We start from the raw sequence: 20,132 nt of genomic DNA, 5'->3' as shown, positions 1-20,132 counted from the left end.
GGCTGATGATCTACCCAATACGCATTTGACTCTTCAAGGTATTTTTTCTTATTCTCATTTATTTTCTTATTCTGCACTTCAATACCATGTAGGAAATTTTAAATAAAGACAAAATGAACTTGGTTTGATTAGATTACTTACAGTGTGGAAACAGGCTGAAGGCCCAACAAGTCCACACCGACCCACTGAAGCGCAACCCACCCAGACCCATTCCCCTACATTTACCCCTTCACCTAACACTACGGGCAATTTAGCATGGCCAATTCACCTAACCTGCACATTTTTGGACTGTGGGAGGAAACCGGAGCACCCAGAGGAAACCCATACAGACACAAGGAGAATGTGCAAACTTGATTGAAAAGTTACAGTTTGAAAGCATATCCAAACACATGTCCAACCTTGGTCCAACTTTAACCAAAATTGAAAGATGAGCAAGTGTCAAACATTCGGAAACCTGAAAGCTAAGGCAGCTTTGGCAAATTCAGAAGGCCCATCCCTTTATGACCCTCCTGGATCTATCTGCTTCTGTGAGGAATCTGCATGCCTAGAATGGCTCCAATATCTCCAACTCCACCATGAGGCCTCCTGTTCCTCCCTATCTAACATTTACCTCTTGGGACCAACAGCACAAGCAGTTCATTTCCTTGCAGATGTTCCTCTGACCACGTTGACCCTTCAATTAACACCTTTTCCCTTCCAATTTACACCTTGTCTTTCCTCCATTGATCAATCCCTTTCCACACCCCTTGCCAGGATTGTGCATCCTAACAGCCTACACCCTAGCACAGATTGTACAGCCTTCACTGGCTCCCAAATCAATTGACTTCCTGCCTGGAAAACATATGAGTGGCACCATGTCAACATGCAGGGCAACTCTGAATTCACATTGCCCATGATGAGCTGATATACCTACTCCCAATGAGTCAGCTGAGTAGAAATTTATTTGTCTGTGTTATTCTTATACATAATATTCATAAGCTTCTATTAAAGCAGCTTTAAATGATTAGGTATACAAATACCATTGGATTCAATTGGATGCTACATTGTATCACTGATATAGTATTTATTGTAGAGAGATGAGGAGAACTTCTTCAAGGTAGGCATCCTTGCAAGAGGATTCGCAGTAAGGGTAAAATCAACTAGGCAAAAGTGAGGACTGCAGATGCTGGAGATTAGAGTCGAGATTAGAGTGTTGCTGGAAATGCACAGCAGGTCAGGCAGCATCTGAGAAGCAGGAAAATCGACATTTCGGGTAGGAGCCCTTCATTCCTGTCTGCTGATAAAGACAACATGGAAATCACACATACTATCCAATGCTGCAGGTGATACAGCGTGTGGATTGTGACAGCTCAGAGCTCTGTTGAAACTATTAATGTCACCGATTGATCTGTGTTTTCCATAGAATGTGGAACTTCTTTTTGTTTTGGAGTAAGAAAGGTTGCGGATGCAGAAATTGAAACAGCAGGGCTTTGTTAAAAAAATCGTAGAAGATGATTTCTAACTCCAACAGAGGGCTGTCCAGCTTTTAGATATGGTGCCAGCTCCTGCAACAGGCAACAGGTAATGCAGACTGCTTAAAGAACTGTCCATATGTCAAGTGATCTGGCATTATGTTGCTTTCAACAACTCACCATCATATAATCTGTTTCAACTGACCATGACAGACCTGTGCTGGATCTCCAATGACTTCTTAACAATGTTGTCACAAAAGCCGGACCACATCCAACTCAACTGATCTATGTGTGATAACTTAAAGATTTTCTCCTAACATCATTTGAAAAGACTATGTCTTTTTTATTTTATATTTTAAAAACTGTGGACTGACAGTGAAAGGTTGACTTCAGTTTTGAAAAACACATAATCCGATAATCATTTCAGGCATTATGTAAACAACCTTTTTAACAAACAGTGGTTGAAGGGATGTTGCAGATGATTTACAGTCAAAGCAGTGTACAGATACAGCTTTTGTTGCCAATAAAAAATGGACTGGTCTGTGAACTAGTGACCAGCTATCAAGGACAGAGATATTTTACCTGCCATAAACCATTGGATTAGTTCTCAGGTAACCAAATAGCTTGGAACTCTGAATAAAGATTACTGAAGTGACATTCTGGCCCACAGGAAAAATTGTAAGGATCATCTCAACAACAGGATCTGGGAACAAAGAAAACTGGACTGTCTCTCCAGTTTTTTTACCTTTTGCCCATCACCTATTTTTCTTTATTTGTCTTTTTATTTTGGCTGTGCGTGTGTGTAATGGAGTTGCTTAAGCATTATCCCCTTTGGGACTTTCAGACATCTTTAAGGAATGGCAGCTCACATGTGGGTTTAGATTAGATTAGATTATATTACTTATAGTGTGGAAACAGGCCCTTCGGCCCAACAAGTCCACACCGCCCCGCCGAAGCGCAACCCACACATGCCCCTACATTTACCCCTTACCTAACACTACGGGCAATTTAGCATGGCCAATTCACCTGCCCTGCACATCTTTGGACTGTGGGAGGAAACCGGAGCATCCGGAGGAAACCCACGCAGACACGGGGAGAACGTGCAAACTCCACACAGTGAGTCGCCTGAGGCGGGAATTGAACCCGGGTCTCTGGCACTGTGAGGCAGCAGTGCTAACCACTGTGCCGGGTTATCTCTTTAAATTTTATACCAAATACTTTTGAATTTCCTGCCTGTGATTCTGCCCCTTCTGAGTATCAGCTCAGTTAGTTTTTACATGGAAAAGATGTTCTCCAATATCAGTCTTGTGCCCTGTGATTTTCGTCCAGGAATTTCTATACCTCTCGCAGTGAGTCGTGGACATTGAATATATCACCAGCTTTCATTGGGAAATTTATTACAGACACAAAAGGCAGGTGGATTAGCCAGGGGGAAATACAGGGTTATAGGTTAGTGGCCAAAGTGTGTGTGTGTGAGTGTGTGTCTGTGTGTCTACATCAGATACTCTTCGAAGAATCAGTGTAGACTCAATGGGTAAAAAAGCCTGCTTCCACATTGTAAGGATTCTATGCAACATCCAACATGGCATGTAAAAACAAAGACAACACATAGCTTTGAGGTTTATCCATTGTAGCATTTTTTTTTCCATTTTAAGCCATTTCTGAAGTTCCTATCTCTCTAATTTTAAATAACAAGGCATATGTTTAACAACTTCAGCATTTCTTATTATCTCTGAATATGATTGATTAGGCCTAGAAACACAGGATAGCAAACAAAATGTTCTGAACTGTTCCAGCAAATGACTAAATGTACTTTTAGGCTGCATACTGAATGCAACCTACTGACATGTTACTTATATTTTCAGATCATAATTTTCAACTGCACTCATGAACAAAAAAGATAAATTGGCTGTGAAGTCCAAATTCTAAATAATGTAACTTCAAACAGTGGATTCAAAAGCCAACTGGAATGTTTCCAAAGGTGGTTTAATTAGCGGAAGTACGTTTCCATTAACCACGAGTCTAAGGTGATAAACATGATCAGAGTTTGATATTAGCATAGTGTTTCCTTCAGGCACATTGAGATAGTACAAACAACTCAACTTTCAATCCTGAATGTCACAGACTGTGCAACTACAACTTACTTTTATTTAACTGTCACTGTCCCAGAATATCTTCACAGGTATGTCATGCTATGCTTGTGGATACACTTGGAGTAAAATCTTTTAGACTTGACTGAAATTGCTGACCACATTTTGAACTTGATTGAATGTTGACATAAAATTAAACTGGACTAAGATGCTAGATAGTTTAATGGTCGATACCTCTGGATGATCAGAAATTCAGGTACTATGGTAATGAACACAATAACCTGCATAATTTATAATATCTTCAGAAATAGATCAACCAAAAATAACCACTTCTGTTTGTTCACTGTACTGAGTATTTAATGATCAGAAAGTAATGTAGTCTGACTCTGAAACCATCACCACTTAGAATCAGAGAATCATAGTGTCATACAGCACACAAACAGTTCTTCAATCCAAGCAGTCCATATCAAACATAATCCCAAACTAAACTAGTCTCAATTTCCTGCTCTTGGCCCATATCCCTCCAAAACTTTCTTATTCCTGTATCTATCCAAATGTCTTTTAAACACTGTAATTCCACATGTGCACCACCCTCTAAGTAAACAAAAATGCCTCATATCTTTTTTAAATCTCTCACCTCTCACCTTAAAAGTAAGACCCTGGTCTTGAAATTCCCCCATCCTAGGGAAAAAGACAACTGTTATCAACTCTATCTATACTTCTCATTATTTAATAAACTTCTATCAGGTCACCTCTCAATTTCCTATGCTCCAGTGAAAAAAGTCCCAGCCTATCCAAACTTTCTTTATAACTCAAACCTTTCAAACCCAGCATCATCCTGGTAAATCTCTTTTGAACCATCTCCAGCTTAATAATATCCTTCCTGTAACTAGGTGACCAGAATTGGACTTCTAGGATAACATTTACTTCTCTCTTTTTCCTGATCTAATATTTATCGTGTTTCATTGGAATACAGACCCAGAGCTGATTCATCAATACTCAACCATCAGACAAAACTTGCTGCCAATTAAGTTACAAAGTTTATTGCAAAATAAACACAAACAGCTATAGGACAGATATTTTCTTAAACATTGCCTGTTTGGTAACTAAAAAGGAAGTCAAAATTCCCTAACACATTGAGAGCATGTAATAAACTAGATTAAAACAACAGATTAAGAACGAAAGGATTTGTCTCGCTGATAAACATTGCTGATATTAAAATAGTTAGAAAACATGTAAGATATGTTTCTCAGTATTCTTAAAAGATGGAGATTTAATTTTATACATCACTATCATGTGAGATACTTAATCTTGGAAACATTTGAAAACTTTGATCATTTTCTTTCTATTCATATTATTACCTAATTTCAAAAAGGTTGAGGTATTCATCTTTTAAATGCTTTGGAAATCTTGAGCTCCCAATAATTTCCGTTCATTCTGTAAACAGAATCACATTTTTTCAAGGGATTAATCTCCAAATGTATACCACCTTAAATCAATTTAGCACGATAGAAACTTAAATCCAATGAGAGTGACACAATACCAAACTTGCATTATATTGTCTGCTGCATTTCATTGCTAATTCTCTTCTTCATTTGAAAAAGAAACAATTAGTTGTGATGTTCCACTAATGTGAATCTGTTATTAATGAGATAAGTTAAGATATAGAAGATACTGTGAGTTAGTTAGGTACTAAATTATTAAAAATAAATATCTTAAAAATAATTTAGTATAAATGAATTTGTTTTTGTTGATGAAAGCAAAACGATTGAGAAACTGCAACATCCTGGGTTTCAAAAAAGCTGGAAGAAATGGATAATACAACTAGATTATTGACATTAACTATAATCTCATGAATGGAGGCCATTGTACAAAATAATCAGAAACTATTATTCAGTACAGTTTTCCTACAGAATTATAAACACTCAGTAGAGGTGCAGACCGATATCCAAACAGAATTGAAAAGATTTAGAAGTTACCAGGACAATGTGTATACATAATTAATATTCCATAAACATTATTTTCAATCACTTTTTTGAACCATGGAAATTATATTCATGGAGTGTGACTGGTGAGGGTTGAATAAAAGATTATATGTAATGAAATTGATAGGGTTTTTCCTTGGTACATTTAGAGGTCAGGGAGATAGATTAAAACTACCTTTGTATCTCAGTCCTGGCTGTCACACTAGCTGGGTTTAATTTTGTAATACACAGCTGCCCCACCTGTTAAATAACTGCTTTCTGAAGCCTAACATTGCACACATCCATTGGATAGCAATGATAGTCTGATGTTTGTAACATAACAGACTCTGCAGCTAAAGTAGCATATTTAGTGGCCTAGTATAACCATGAGTAATCATGAAATAAATTAGTGTGAAATGATTGTCCTCACTGCTGGCCAAAAACTCACCAGTTTTAAGTTGATATGACAGCGAACTTTAAGAATGAATATCATGAGAATCGATGGTTGAAGTGCAAATTAAATGGTTTCAATTTGCTTTCTGGGTGTGAAATTAGTTTTGAAGATTGGCCACCTGTCCTTAAAACCTTTCAATTTTCATTTCCAATGGTTTCAATAGGGATGAAAATCAGATTTTTGCTCTAACAAGCAGCTAGTCCAAATCAAGTTTATGTATGTGTGATAAGCTGAAGATCTAATTACCAGCATAGCAATGCAACAACTGAAAGTCTATGTCGTATGTGAAAAGGACAATATGCAAATGAGTTTCTCCTTAATTTTTTTCTAGGTTGTCCTGACCTTTGTTTGTTTTTTTTTATTCAGTCCTCGCAAAACCATTTCTCAAAGTCCCGGAAAAAAATGTTTGCTTTGTAAATGCAGCCAACAGTCCCACATTTTGTCATGCACTGACAGCATTCTGGGCTGTTCCCTTCAGTGGTTGCAGCACTAATATACTTTGATTATTCTTATTATTTAAAAAGTTGACCTCACATAATGAGGCATCATTAGTTCATTTGGGTAACATTCAGATTAGCAAGAAATGTGGAGGACAAACACTGAAATAGATGAAAAATAAACTTAAAATAATTTCTTGATGGAACATCTTTACTAAAAAAAATGGAAATAAACTAGCAACTGGGATAAAAGAGACTCAAAATGGGTTTTGATATTACTAGAGTAAGATCAGGAGTCAGAAGTTTCAGTTTTGTTCTATTGAGGAAATAGGAAGTTGAAAGGTGTTATGAAAGCGGGAAAACAGAAAGTTTCAATGGGCCCAGTGTCCTTTACAGACTCTTGGCTTTTTTAACATTCCTTTGTAAGAATTTTTACAAAGCTTCTTTTACGATTATTCAACTGTGCAAAAGGGAACATGATGACAGCACAAATTGCACATAGTCCATTGAAAGGAGCAATCTTAAGAGATTTTGTGACCTTTCTTGCTCTGTTCCTTCCATGATTTCCATTTCTATTTCATTTTACAATGTATCTCCTGGTAACCAGTCTATCAAGAAAAAGGAAATTGGGTGTGCCTCAAATTTGGACTACTGCTGCAGTCATTAAAAAAAATTAAATTGAAGGAAGTCAGCTGAACCGCAAATTGTGCCGACACATATCCAATATTCAATTACTCTGAGATCCAGAAACAAAATAGAGTGAATAGTGGAAACCTGGTGTGTATAAAAACTGTTGGAAATATTCACCAACTCAGGCAGCATCTTTCAATCGATAAAAAGTGGTATTCCCTGCCTTCACGCAAGATACAGATGTTGGGGGATTCAACTCTGGCAATACCATTGAATATGTTATGCTTCACAGGTGTAGTGTACTGGAATCAAGTCCAACATTTCCCTGAGTTATCACAAAGTCAAAGATTTTTAAAAGCATGCAAATTCCCCAATTTAAGTATCTTTTAAACTCAGGGTTGGGAAAATTTAAGCTTGGAGGATTTATGATGCTCAATAAATTAAGGTCATCCTTAACACACCAAGCCATATGTTAACAATGTACCTAAGTATAGGCAAACTACTGTGAAAACATCAAATATATTGAATATCAGACACTTCAAAACTAATAAGCCTGGGAACACTAAAACATAACCAAAAGAAATTATGTTAAGACTCACATGGCTTGACATTTTAAAATATTTTAGGAGAATAGTTACTTGAAATTTTAAAAGTATTCTGGAAAATCATAAAATGTATATACACAGTCTCTGTGGTTTCAAGAAAGGGGAGGAAAATCGTTAGTGTCTTTTAAAGAAGTAAATTAAATACTGAATTTGGACTAATGTATATATCCAGTGTGATATATAAGTAATGTTTGACAAAATGTCATCCAAGTGAAAGAATGCACAAAGCATGTTATTGTCTGGAACCAAACAGAAATGTGTGACTTCTGTTTTAAAAATATTATTGAATATTCCATTGCATTGTAAATCTCTCCAAGGCTCAGAAATAAGATGGGATGGTAACTGGTTGAATTGCCAAATTGGATGCAAGGAAGAACTTAAGGCTGGAATGTGGTGACAGAAGATGTTTGGCAGCAAACAAAAATTACAATAATATGTTTTACTATCAGTTGAAATTAACATGTATTCTAATGAAAGGGAAGCTTGAATGAAAACAGTAAACTTATAGCTTTCTCTTGATGATGTTTGTACCCTTGTCTTTCCTTTTAAGGGGACTGAATTTGAAAATCAAGCCACCACCCAAGGCAATGGGATGATACACTGAGAGATAAGTTAAAGTCTCACAGGTCTTTTCATCAGATCATGTGAGAGTCAAGACTGTGTAGCATGGTATTAGGTTACTGCATAAGTGTGTGAGAACATGCTGAAACCATTTCAAAATAGACTACAAAGGATGGCAAATATTGCACTGAAGAACGGTTTCAATGCCTCCCCTTTGACAAACAACATGGCATGTATAGGTTAATGTGGCCCATAAAGTAAAAGAATACATCAATCATTAGAGAAACTGACTTTCAAACAATTAGGATATAATTAAACTTAATGATACCTGCTAAAGCGATCAAAATTGCAAAGGAGGAGGGAAGTTTACCAGTTAGTAAGAAATATCCTTAAAACAGATACAGATGACTGAGAGCTGGAGAATATTACTTCCATGTATGATGTTATTTTACTGTTAATGTGTGAAGTGACCTACAGATGGAGAACTGGAGGATAACAAACTAAATTAGGGGCGTAAATTTGAGTCTATATTATTCAGAGGCTATGGATGATAGAATGTGGTGAATCTTGGAATAAATTATGGAATAGATTAACTGAATGAAAAATCACATTGACAATTTGAGCAGACACTTACACTGAAGATCAAAGGAAGAATGACATAGAAGAATTATAAGAAAAGTGAGAAATTAAGATCATGTCCAATAAAAGCTTACAATTCCAAGGAAGCTCTTTTTAATGACTCATTCAATAAATAACATTTATAACTCAAAGTTTTTTAACTTCATCAGTGTTAATGGCAATATTATTAGAGATGTTAATGGTTACAATGACACCGGTGAAATGATTGACTCTGTGCTATCCTGCTTCATGAAGAGCAATTGTATAAAAAATTAGAGTCAGGGTCAGAATAGAATCCTTTGCATCAGTTCCTCCAATCTTAAATCAAACAGTATACATGAGAAAGCTTGGACTCAGAATCATCCAAGAGCTAATTTAAACACAATAAGTACAGATACCCCATGAGGGAACCAAATCTCTGTTCTAAACCAACTAAGGACATGCAAACAGAAGACAAAATGTTGAGAAGTTGAAACTACAATTGCAGCTGCAAGACTGAGGGACGGTGTTCATTGACCTTCCATGGTACAATATATTCCCAAGCTTGTCAGCTTTATAAGGAAGTGCCTGACTTGATGGGAACTTAATCAGTTAAGATGGGAATGAGACATGAGGCTCCCTGAAATTATAATTATCTGGGTGGCTTAGGAGCAGGAATAAAGAGCAGTGGATTCTTGATGCATCGGCCAAAGGGATAAATGTGAATGTGGAATGCCTTAGAGGAATTATGAAAGACCTCAACCTGAGCTGAGGTAAACAACCTACTGCTTGATTGATAGAGAATGACAAGATATCAGTAAAGATAGGCAAAGGCAAATTGTGGATTGTAGACTAATTGAAGCACAATCTCAAGCAGATCCTAAGTGGGGGAAAGGTACCTGATTGGGTCAACAGCACACAGTTGGCTAAAGTGACTAGATATAAGGTGACAGTGCATGATTGTACTGTTAAACATTTAATGAAGGTCTACCCAGTAATTCCCAACTGCAAGACTAACAGTACTACTAGAATAGGGATGATCCTGATGATTACCATTGCAACTATAGAAATGGGACCCTACCCTATCATCAGATAGAAAACTTAGGCGTCCTATAGGGCAACACCTCCCTCCGGTACCATTTTGCCAATACCAATGTGATATGGAAAAATGACACCTTACACAGGATCACCCTCAAAGGGTGTAAACAAAGGGGCAGTAATACTATATGCCCGGCCTGATGAGGCAAGGAATCTTATGTGGAGTAAAATGAGAAATAGTTTGGTTAATAGACCTAGAGGTAGGACATTACTGAAAGGGGGATGTTGGTGGGACAATTTATGGCTGAAGCGGCTACCTTTAATCACATATTGTGTTATATAACAAAGTGTAGCGACATGCTAGACATCAAAATGGAGTTTTAAGTATAAAGGTATTTTGGAATTTAACTGCATTCCTGTGGATAGTCAATCTAAGGTGGTTAGAAGAGGCCCCCTCTTGTCAGTAATGGGAATGCTGTCTGGAATATGGTTGAATGAGATACATTTTGTAGGCCCAAGGATAATTGTTAAGGGTGATCTGCTGAACATCATCAGATCATGGTAGACTCATTCAGAAAGTAAGGAGGCATGGGATACAGGGAAATTTGGCTGTCTAGATACAGAATTGGCTGGCCTATAGAAGACAGAGGGTGGTAATAGATGGAAAGTATTCATCCTGAGCTCGGTGACCAGTGGTGTTCCACAGGGATCTGTTCTGGGACCTCTGCTCTTTGTGATTTTAAAAATGACTTGGATGGGAGGTGGAAGGTTGGATTAGTAAATTTGCCTTTGACATGAAGGTTGGAGGAGTTGTAGATAGTGTGGAAGGCTATTGTAGGTTGTAACGGGTCATTGACAAGATGCAGAGCTGGACTGAGAAACAGCAGATGGAGTTCAACCTGGAAAAGTGTAAAGCAATTCATTTTGGAAGGTTGAATTTCAATGCGGATTACAGGGTTAAAGGCAGGATTCTTGGCAGTTTAGAGGAACAGAGGGATTTTGGGGTCCACATCCATAGATCGCTCAAAGTTGCCACCCAAGTTGATAGGTTTGTTAAGAAAATGTATGGTGTGTTGGCTTTCATTAGCAGGGGGAAGGAGTTTAAGAGTTGTGAGGTTATGGTGCAGCTCTATAAAGTCCTGGTGAGACCATACTTGGAATATTGTGTTTAGTTCTGGCTGCCTCATTATAGGAGGGATGTGGAAGCTTTAGAGAGGGTGCAGAGGAGAGAGGGTGCAGAGGAGATTTACAAGGATGCTGCCTGGACTGGAGGGCATGTGTTATGAAGAAACATTGAGGGAGCTAGGGCTTTTCTCACTGGAGTGAAGAAGGATGACTGGTGACTTGATAGAGGTGTACAAGATGGTGAGAGGCAGAGATAGAGAGGCCAGGGCCTTTTTCCCAGTGTAGAAATGAATATCATGAAGGGGCATAATTTTAAGGTGATTGGAGGAAGGTTTAGGGAAGATGCCAGAGGTAGGTTCTTTACAGAGAGTGGTGAGTGTGGAATGCACTGCCAGCAGTGGTAGTAGAGTCAAATACATTAGGGACATTTAAGTGACTCTTGGATAGACACATGGACAATAGTAAAATGAACGGTATGTAGGCTAATTTGACCTTAGAATAGGATAAAAGGTTGGCAGAACATTGAGCCGAAGGGCCTGTACTGTGCTGTACTGGTTTGGAGAATAGTGTGTTGGAGATTCTTGCTCTGCGGTTACCTAGAAGTTTGAAATTCTATGTTCTATCATAGAATGACTTAAAGTTGTCCATGGACTGATCACACAGTCACATGATGAACCTGATTGGGTGCATGTAATTGAACCGATGTATAAATTATTTGTGTCAGCCAAGGAAGGTTAAAAGAACATTTATAAAAAGTGCATGTTTACCTTTGTTCAGTGGAAAAATTGGCTGGACTTGCCTCCGGCTCATAATTCTACTACTTGTTAAAACTCTAACCCACTTAACTCCTCCATTACGTATTTACAGAAAGATATAAAATTATCCACAAACATTCCCAATTCTGACATTATAATGAGTATAAAATTCTGATCAATTTCTTCTGCGTATCAGTTTACAATTTGAAATATTATGTCACCCTTAAGTTCCAAAAGTTATTTTACGTTGAGTAATACTTCTTCCAGAACCAGCTATTCTTTCCATCTAAAAATTAATTGTTATTCTGAACTGATTTTTACACAAGTGCCCTTTATTGTCCCCATGTGAGGTTTCCCAATTTGTTATGATTCCAGATGAAATTCCCCCAATGTCCCCAGGTAAGTTAGAAAATAATGTGTTTATTAGCGACCATAACCTGAGAAAAACTAATTAAATGTGGCACATGTACACTCAGATTAGAGATGAGAGAGGAGCCAAAAATTAAAAGTAAATAAATATGCAAATCAGTCTTTGGCTTTTCTGTGACAAATCAATTGTAAAACATTCTGGTCATTAAGCAGATAAATCTGGTTGCGCTGACTTTGGCAATTGAATAGTGGTTTGGAGAGTCTTGCTCTGTGGTTACTTAGAAGTTTGTCCGGTTTCCTTCAATGGTGGATTGCTGACTCAACTAGTTTTCAGCAATCAGGACAAATTTATTTTGTTACTTGCCTGCACATATGAGATGTCAAGTGGACATTCTCAGCTGTGTCCCTTCATAGCATCCTTTAGCACTGCCACGAGAATCAAAAATTACACTATCGCATTCCATCTAGCACAAGGGGACCAGATGTTTCAGTTTGTTCTCAACCCCTTTTTTGTGTATTCCTAGTATCGTAGAACACAAACACGTGTTGTGCCTAGAACTGTCTCCATTTTAACTCATAAGTCTGTAATCTGGAACACATTACATGGGAAATCACAGTTCCGTTTTTTTGAATAGCACATGTCCCTTTAAAGTGTTGCTATCTGAAGTACTGTTTGCCGAGCTAGGAATTTGTGTTGCAGACGTTTCGTCCCCTGTCTAGGTGACATCCTCAGTGCTTGGGAGCCTCCTGTGAAGTGCTTCTGTGATGTTTCCTCTGGCATTTATAGTGATTTGTATCTGCTGCTTCCGGTTGTCAGTTCCAGCTGTCCGCTGCAGTAGTTGGTATATTGGGTCCAGATCGATGTGCTTATTGATTGAATCTGTGGATGAGTGCCACGCCTCTAGGAATTCCCTGGCTGTTCTCTGTTTGGCCTGTCCTATAATAGTAGTGTTGTCCCAGTCGCATTCATGTTGCTTGTCATCTGCATGTGTGGCTGGTCGTGTTGTTTCGTGGCTAGTTGGTGTTCATGGATGCGGATCGTTAGCTGTCTTCCTGTTTGTCTTGGACAAATTCCCAGCTCGGCGAACAGAACCACAACAATGAGCACCCGAGCTACAAATCTTCTCACAAACTTTGATTATCTGAAGTACCTTTGGCAATCATCAGGTGCAACATTCCATTTTGTTTTTAATTCTTTGACAGGATGTCAGTGTCACTGGCATGGCTGGCATTTTTTTGCCCATCTCTAATGGCCTTTAACTGAGTTATTGATATTTCAGAGGATATATAACAATCAACTACATTGCTGTAGGTCAGAACAGGTAAAGAGGGCTGTTATATCGCTTTAAAAGATATTAGTAAATCAAAATAGGGTTTTATATTTATGCATTTTTGGTGTCAATCCAGATTGCATTGAAGTCAAATTTTGCCATCTGCTTTGGCGGGATTTGAATCCAAGTCCTCAAAATGTAAGCCTGGGACCAGTCCAAAGACTTGATTGGTACACCAGCACCTCGTAAGTATGGCTTGGTATTCAATATAATCCACAATGGGATTTTAGGTAGCCACTGAATTTACATCCTTGGCCAACTTTTGGTTTGTATGTCTTTCTTCAAAAAAAAATGCAATACTTAACCTCAAATAATGTATAGATATACTTAATGTTATGATCTGTTATTGTGATATTAGACATTAAGTTAAATAAAAACAGTCCCTGAATCATTTTAGAGAACAAATTTCTCTGGGAATTATCAAAAGCAAAATTTATAGGTGTGATTTCCTCTCCCTGAGTTAAGTAGAATATTTGTGATCTTGATGAGCTATTCATGCAAGAGTCCAAAAATCAGGTTCTCACCATCACGAGAAAAACACATAATTAAATTCTCCTTCTTAGATGGTGAGATCAACTTCTCACCATTAGGTGGCAAGAAGGCTTTTAGCATGCACTTACATCTCATTAATTGTGCAGCTTACTGTATTGACTTTCTTTTCCAATAAACATTCAAAGTTGAGAAACTTAATTTTCAAAAACTTGGGAATATTGCCAGAATGGGAGCCTGCTTCATTCACTCCTCTGTGTTGAATCCTGGTATGTTCTGGCTGTAACAGCCATTTTCATTTTCTTAACTTATGGACCTAATTGCAGCAGATGACTCCATGATAAATGGTAATTGTCTCCCTATACTCTCCATTTACTGAACTGGACAAGGCAATGTATCAGTCTCAAAATATCATGTCACCTAGTATCGAGCAGGATCAGGCATCACATGTTGGCTTATACATTGCATTAGCAGATACAGGCAACCAAACATCTTCTGGCTTTTAGATACTGCTTTGGTGCAGATGGACAGGCAGCCAGCATTCTAATTTACAGATAGTCATTTAGCAAATGGAGAGGGGCAGGAAACCTATGCCTCTCAAAAACTTTGAAGGGTATATGTAAAATTCCTACAGGGGATACACATGTTGCTGTATGAGATGATGTCATAGGAGCAGCCTGTGGAATTCTTGAACAACACATGTGCTGCATGTGATTGAAGGGAATGCTGATGCATGAAAATCAAAAGGGACAAGTGTTTCATGGGTTGAGGGTGAGCTATAATCAGTCAAGGTGCACTGTCACAGTCAGTCCAGGGTCTGGGCCATTTTAGTTCAGGGGATTAGTCATGGCCAGTCAGGTAGTTGGTTCAATGTAAGTCTGATGATCCTCGTGTTCTTGGGATTAGGTTAAGATCAGCCAAGTCAAGTATAAATAGTTAGGGACATGCTTGTCAATCCATTGGGGTTCTGTTACAAAATTGGTCTAAAGAGAGGTGAATCAGGACAGGTGGATCAGACATAATCTAAGGGTTTTATTGATGTCTATTCAAGATGTTATCAAGGTTGTGAGTAGCTCAAGTTTGAGAATGTATCTTTGTGCAGAGTTTCTGAGTGAAAGGCCTTACTGATGGGGGCAGTTGGAGATACAAGATTGGGACATGGTAGTTTATCATAGGGGCCAGTGTAATCCCAAAGGGGCTTTTAGGTTAAGTCATTGTCACTCTGGTCTTGATTTGATGTGGACAAAGTAATCTCAAGTGCATAGGAATTTGGAGAGCAACAGTCTCCAGCATTAAAGAGGGCACAACTTAATTGTAGTCTAAAGGAATTCGACTGAAACAAGAGTTTATGGGGGCAAGAGAGTTATTGTTGCCAGAGAGATAACAAAGAAAAAGGGGCATGAAAAATTATAGGTTAAACATGGGTTACAGGCAAGTCCGCAACTCCATTATACAGTCACAAATTTGTAACTTTAAGATACTGATTCAAAAATCAACCGCAGGATAAATTCTGAAACAAGAATGGATTGCTTGCAAAGTGGGAAGAGTAAATACTGTTTATTTTCAAAGAGAGCAGAGTTTAGTGCTGGTTTGTGAACATGCCTATGGACCCACTTCTAGCCATCTGCCTTCAATTCAGATTTAATCTGGAAGTCAATACGCTTCAAATAATCCACTTCAGGCCATCGCTCATGAAAGACATATGAGGGGTTCATTGTGCTCACTGGTTGCCACCTTGTAATCTAGTTTATTGTGAAGGATCTCCCTTTGAAAACACATCGTAATCTGTTCGACTTTTTTCATTTTCTACATCTACTGAGTGAGAGTGGCCAAAACTGATTCATCTGTCTTTCTGGTGCTGTTGCTTCTGGGATGAAACAGAAGGTAGCAGAGATGAAAGGGTTTCAGGCTCAGAACCAACAGCAGTTGCAATCAGCTAGCACTCAGCCTCCAAGAGGAGAAGGAGTCGATCATCTACCGAGAAGACAGAGCTCTGGTGTGGAGTCACATCAACAGACCTGATTGAAACTATCTGCAAATGACTGAGCTCCAATGCTGAAAGATATCCTAAGCCATTGTGTCACACCCAGATCATCTGTTGGATGAGGACCTGTGCTGGGGAGGACTGGGTGACAATCCATCTGAAGAATCGGGAGACTAGATCCTTTAGCCCTTGAGGTTAAAGCTGCCCTTGATTCCTTCACCAGTGACTCATTTAAATGACTCTGTGGCATCTCACCGTTGTATGTTCATGAGGGTCTCTGGGTTGATGCTGATAAAATATTCTCCAGACACCACCTTTTCATTGCTTCCCACATGATGTTGTCAATCAGCTGGAGCATCAGGACTCTGCCATCCTGTCAGGTCCCCAAAGTGCCCAATCTCCAACCCAAACGTTTGTGAACTGAAAGGACTTCTATTCCCTTAGTGTTCAACTGATTTGTAATCATACTGGCCACATTTTGTAATTTGTGCTAGATATCCAGCAAGTTTCAACAGCTCACACATACTGGGGTATACAGAGGTACTGAAATAACTCCACAGAGGCTGGTATCCCATCCCTAAGTCAATCTTTATTTACACGTAGATAGTCCTTGACATTGATTCAGCTCCTTCAGAGCCAGCTCTCAGAGTGAGCAGAATGTCTGACATTGCTGTGTTTATCTGTCAGCCATGATTCCCAGATTGGACCAGAATAACAGCCCCAATCAGGGAACTCATATTCTGGCTGACCTCGTTACAATCACTATAGGTACCAGCCTTTTTCCAGGATTATCAGCCCATACAAAGGTTATCTTATCTAAACCTGGCTCATATACTCTCCAAGAAATAATCATATGCCATAAACAAATGTACAATGCTGACTACACTTCAGCAAGGGACATTATGAAGCAGACTATTGATTTCTGGAAGATGCAGTACAGTCCAAGTTGGATGTGCCACAACATTATGATGTGGTGTGTCTCCACAATCTGATTCCCAAAAGGGGGAATATGTTGGATATGGAGGAAATGCAGACATGAAAGGAATCCTATGAGGAGGAAGATGAGAGTAAGGATCCTGTTATGACTCATGAAGAGCATCAATGAGATGAAGACAGAACAATGGTTCAGAGAAAATCCAAAGGGCAGAGGTAAAATAATAGCCGATACCCTCCAGGATTATTGAGCTGGATGGAAATTTTACATTTGTAAACTCTAATATCATTTGCAAATTGGAAGCCAGCCCTCTACTTAGTGTCTTACTTAGCTCCAATTATTTGAGTTAGTGTTTTCGTTCATTTCTGTAGTCAATAAAAAGGTCAGTTGTTATTCCTAATATGGATCTGATAGCCTCACCTCTGTAAAAGCCAATCAGCTGGTACAAAAACTCCCCGACAGCAAAACTAGCATGAAAGATGCAATGAACCAGTGAACATTTCTACTAATTTGTTCAGCTACATGTTGACGTTGGTGTAGTCCTTAAGCCTGAGACATGTGAGTACTTTCAGGGAAGCTACTGCCTTATGAGTTTGATCAAGTTGTCACTCATCCTGATAGTGCCGTTTATGAGAGATTTTCTATCACCATCCCTTCAATGTTTTACATTGCAATAAGATCACACTAGTCCCTTGTTATGCCTCAGCATCCTATCTGACAGCAGTTCAACTGCAATGAGCTGTGATTTGTGCACCATCTCACTGTCATAAGAGAAACATTATTTCTTTGAGAAGGGCACAGTAGTCAAATCTTTACTTGTGAAGTCTGGCCTCTCTGCTACATCATACTTTTAGTCTCAATGTTGACCGAGATCTGATGAGACGAGTACTATAATAAAGCAAAAGAAGTGCAGATGTTGGAGACTGAAACAAACAAAAACCTAATGTGGAGAATGTAGAGAAACTCAGTCTGTCTGTTGGCTTCTGTGGAGAGAAACAGAGTTAATATTTTGAATCCAGTGATCTTTCTTCAGTAGTTTTGTATTGATAATGGCGTGGTTGCAATCCCCAAATTTTAGGTGTGTATTTTCCTGATGGTTTAGGCTATCTGCAGTCACCTAGTTTGATGCTTATGAGGGAACAACCAATGTTTGGCAATTATGTTTGTTGATTTAAATGCTCCACATCTTTCTGATAATGGAACTTAAGTCAGGCCTTTAGGAAGAGTCATTTGAAAGCAGATGATATAATAGTGCAGGTGAATATATATTTACAAAAGTGTGTATTTACAAATTGATTGCATATCCATGCCACAGGTTTGCCCTCATTAATTTTCTTCTTTCTCTCCCTCTCACTTTGTCTTGGTGCAGGCTCAGCTCCTACAGCTTGGCCATAGGGAAACTGCTTTGCAGTATGTCATGGTGTCTTTGAAAGCTTGGGTGGTCGCCACCCTGGTGTTTTCAGGCCTAAAGGCCTGCTGAGAGTCTCCTGCGCAGAAAGTTGTGAATACAGCCCAGGCCATTGACTCCACCTACACTTCTTGTTGCCGCAGAAAGGCAGTCAATATCATCAAAGACCCCTCCCACCCCAGTTATAACCTCTTCCAACCTTTTCCATCAGCAGAAGACTCAAAAGCTTTAAACATGCATACCAACAGGTTCAAGGACAGCTAATACAGCTAACACTGTTGTTAGACTTCTGAATGGACCTCTCAAATTTCAAACGTAATGATGATTTTGCTTCTGTGCACCTTCTCTGCAGCTGTAACTTTGTGTTCCTCACTCTGTTCAATCATCCTCTGATCTTTGTATGTTATGATCCGCACACAGAACAAAACATTTCATTGTATGCCACAGGTTTGCCCTCATATACATGTGACAATAATAAATCAAACCAAAGTGAAACAAATCAGATTCACACTACTCAACTTGAACTGCTGCAGTGTTTGGAGTGACAGGAAAAGGCAGGCCAGCTCTGGGAAGTACTGACAAGAAGCTGCTGGTATGTCAGCATGTCTCTTTTTCTCACTGTGGAGCCTGCACACCCTATCCCCTTCAGAGAAACAGGCATCAGCTGTGAAGTTGAGGAAACTTGTTTCCCCCTGCCCCCCTCCTCCGCTTCTGTTGAAGCTCAGCACCTGTGGCTATAGCAGTGCAGTGCTTACCTGAGCACATATGTGATAGATACTGAGTGCTCTGGAGTGGGGCACCAAGGTGGCTCCCCTCCTTTCATTGAGGCATCCAAATTTTTGCATGCTGAGGCTTGAACAGTAATGAGAGTGTGGAATGACTCTACCATCACTCATTCCTGGTCTGTGGCACACCTGTCTGGTGTTCCCCTACCTGGCACTACAGGTTGACCAAGCTGTTGATGAAGGGCTTTTGCCAGAAATGTCGATTTTCCTGCTCCTCGGACGCTGCCTGAACTGCTGTGCCTTTCCAGCACCACTCTAATCCACAAGCTATTAATGGCCAAGAACAGAGACATGTCTTCTGCCTGGGGTTGAGCAGTTCTTTGCCTCCAACTGTCCTCGCAGAAATGGGGTATTTCTTCCTCAATCAGCTGAAGACACACATCAGTGATGTGCACATCAGATTGTGTCTCTGAATCTGGGCTGGATAAAGGACCCACTGAGGTGAATGTCTCTGAGCTGGGGACATTGCAGATGGACAACTTATCATTGCATCCTCTGAGGATTCACACACTTCCTCCTCAAAGAGAAGGTCATCAGGTTGTGCCATTTTCCTGGATGACGACTCTGTAGGCCATTTGTGGCTGATACGAAAAAGAGAGAGAATTAGTTGGTAACAGCGAGTTTTGAGAAGATTTGTAACTCAGGTTGAGGTTTTGGAATTAGGTTTGCTCGCTGAGCTGGAAAGTTCATTTCCAGACATTTCGTTACCTTACTAGGTAACATCTTCAGTAGACCTCATGCAAAGCAATGCTGAAATTCCTGCTTTCTATTTATATGTTTGGGTTTCTTTGGGTTGGTGATGTAATTTCCTGTGGTGATGTTATTCCCTGTGGTGAAGTCACTTCCTGTTCCTTTTGTCAAGAGGTGATAAATGGGGTCTAACTCGATGTTTGTTGATAGAGTTCCGGTTGGAATGCCATGCTTCTAGGAATTCTCATGCATGTCTTTGTTTGGCTTGTCCTAGGATGGATGTATTGTCCCAGTCGAACTATTATTCCATTAGTTGATAAAGATACAGCATGGGTTATGTGGAAAAATGTGTTAAAATTGGTACTCATCCATGAAGAATAGAGAAGTATATTGTTTACTGCGTTGGTAGCCCATTGTTGTCTGACAACATATATG

This window comes from Chiloscyllium plagiosum, unplaced genomic scaffold, assembly GCF_037043375.1.
Source record: "Chiloscyllium plagiosum isolate Xiang-an unplaced genomic scaffold, Cpla_swu_hap1 HiC_scaffold_15, whole genome shotgun sequence".
Classification (NCBI taxonomy): Eukaryota; Metazoa; Chordata; class Chondrichthyes; order Orectolobiformes; family Hemiscylliidae; genus Chiloscyllium; species Chiloscyllium plagiosum.
The sequence above is the reverse complement of the archived record's forward strand: the minus strand, read 5'-3'. Positions refer to the sequence as shown.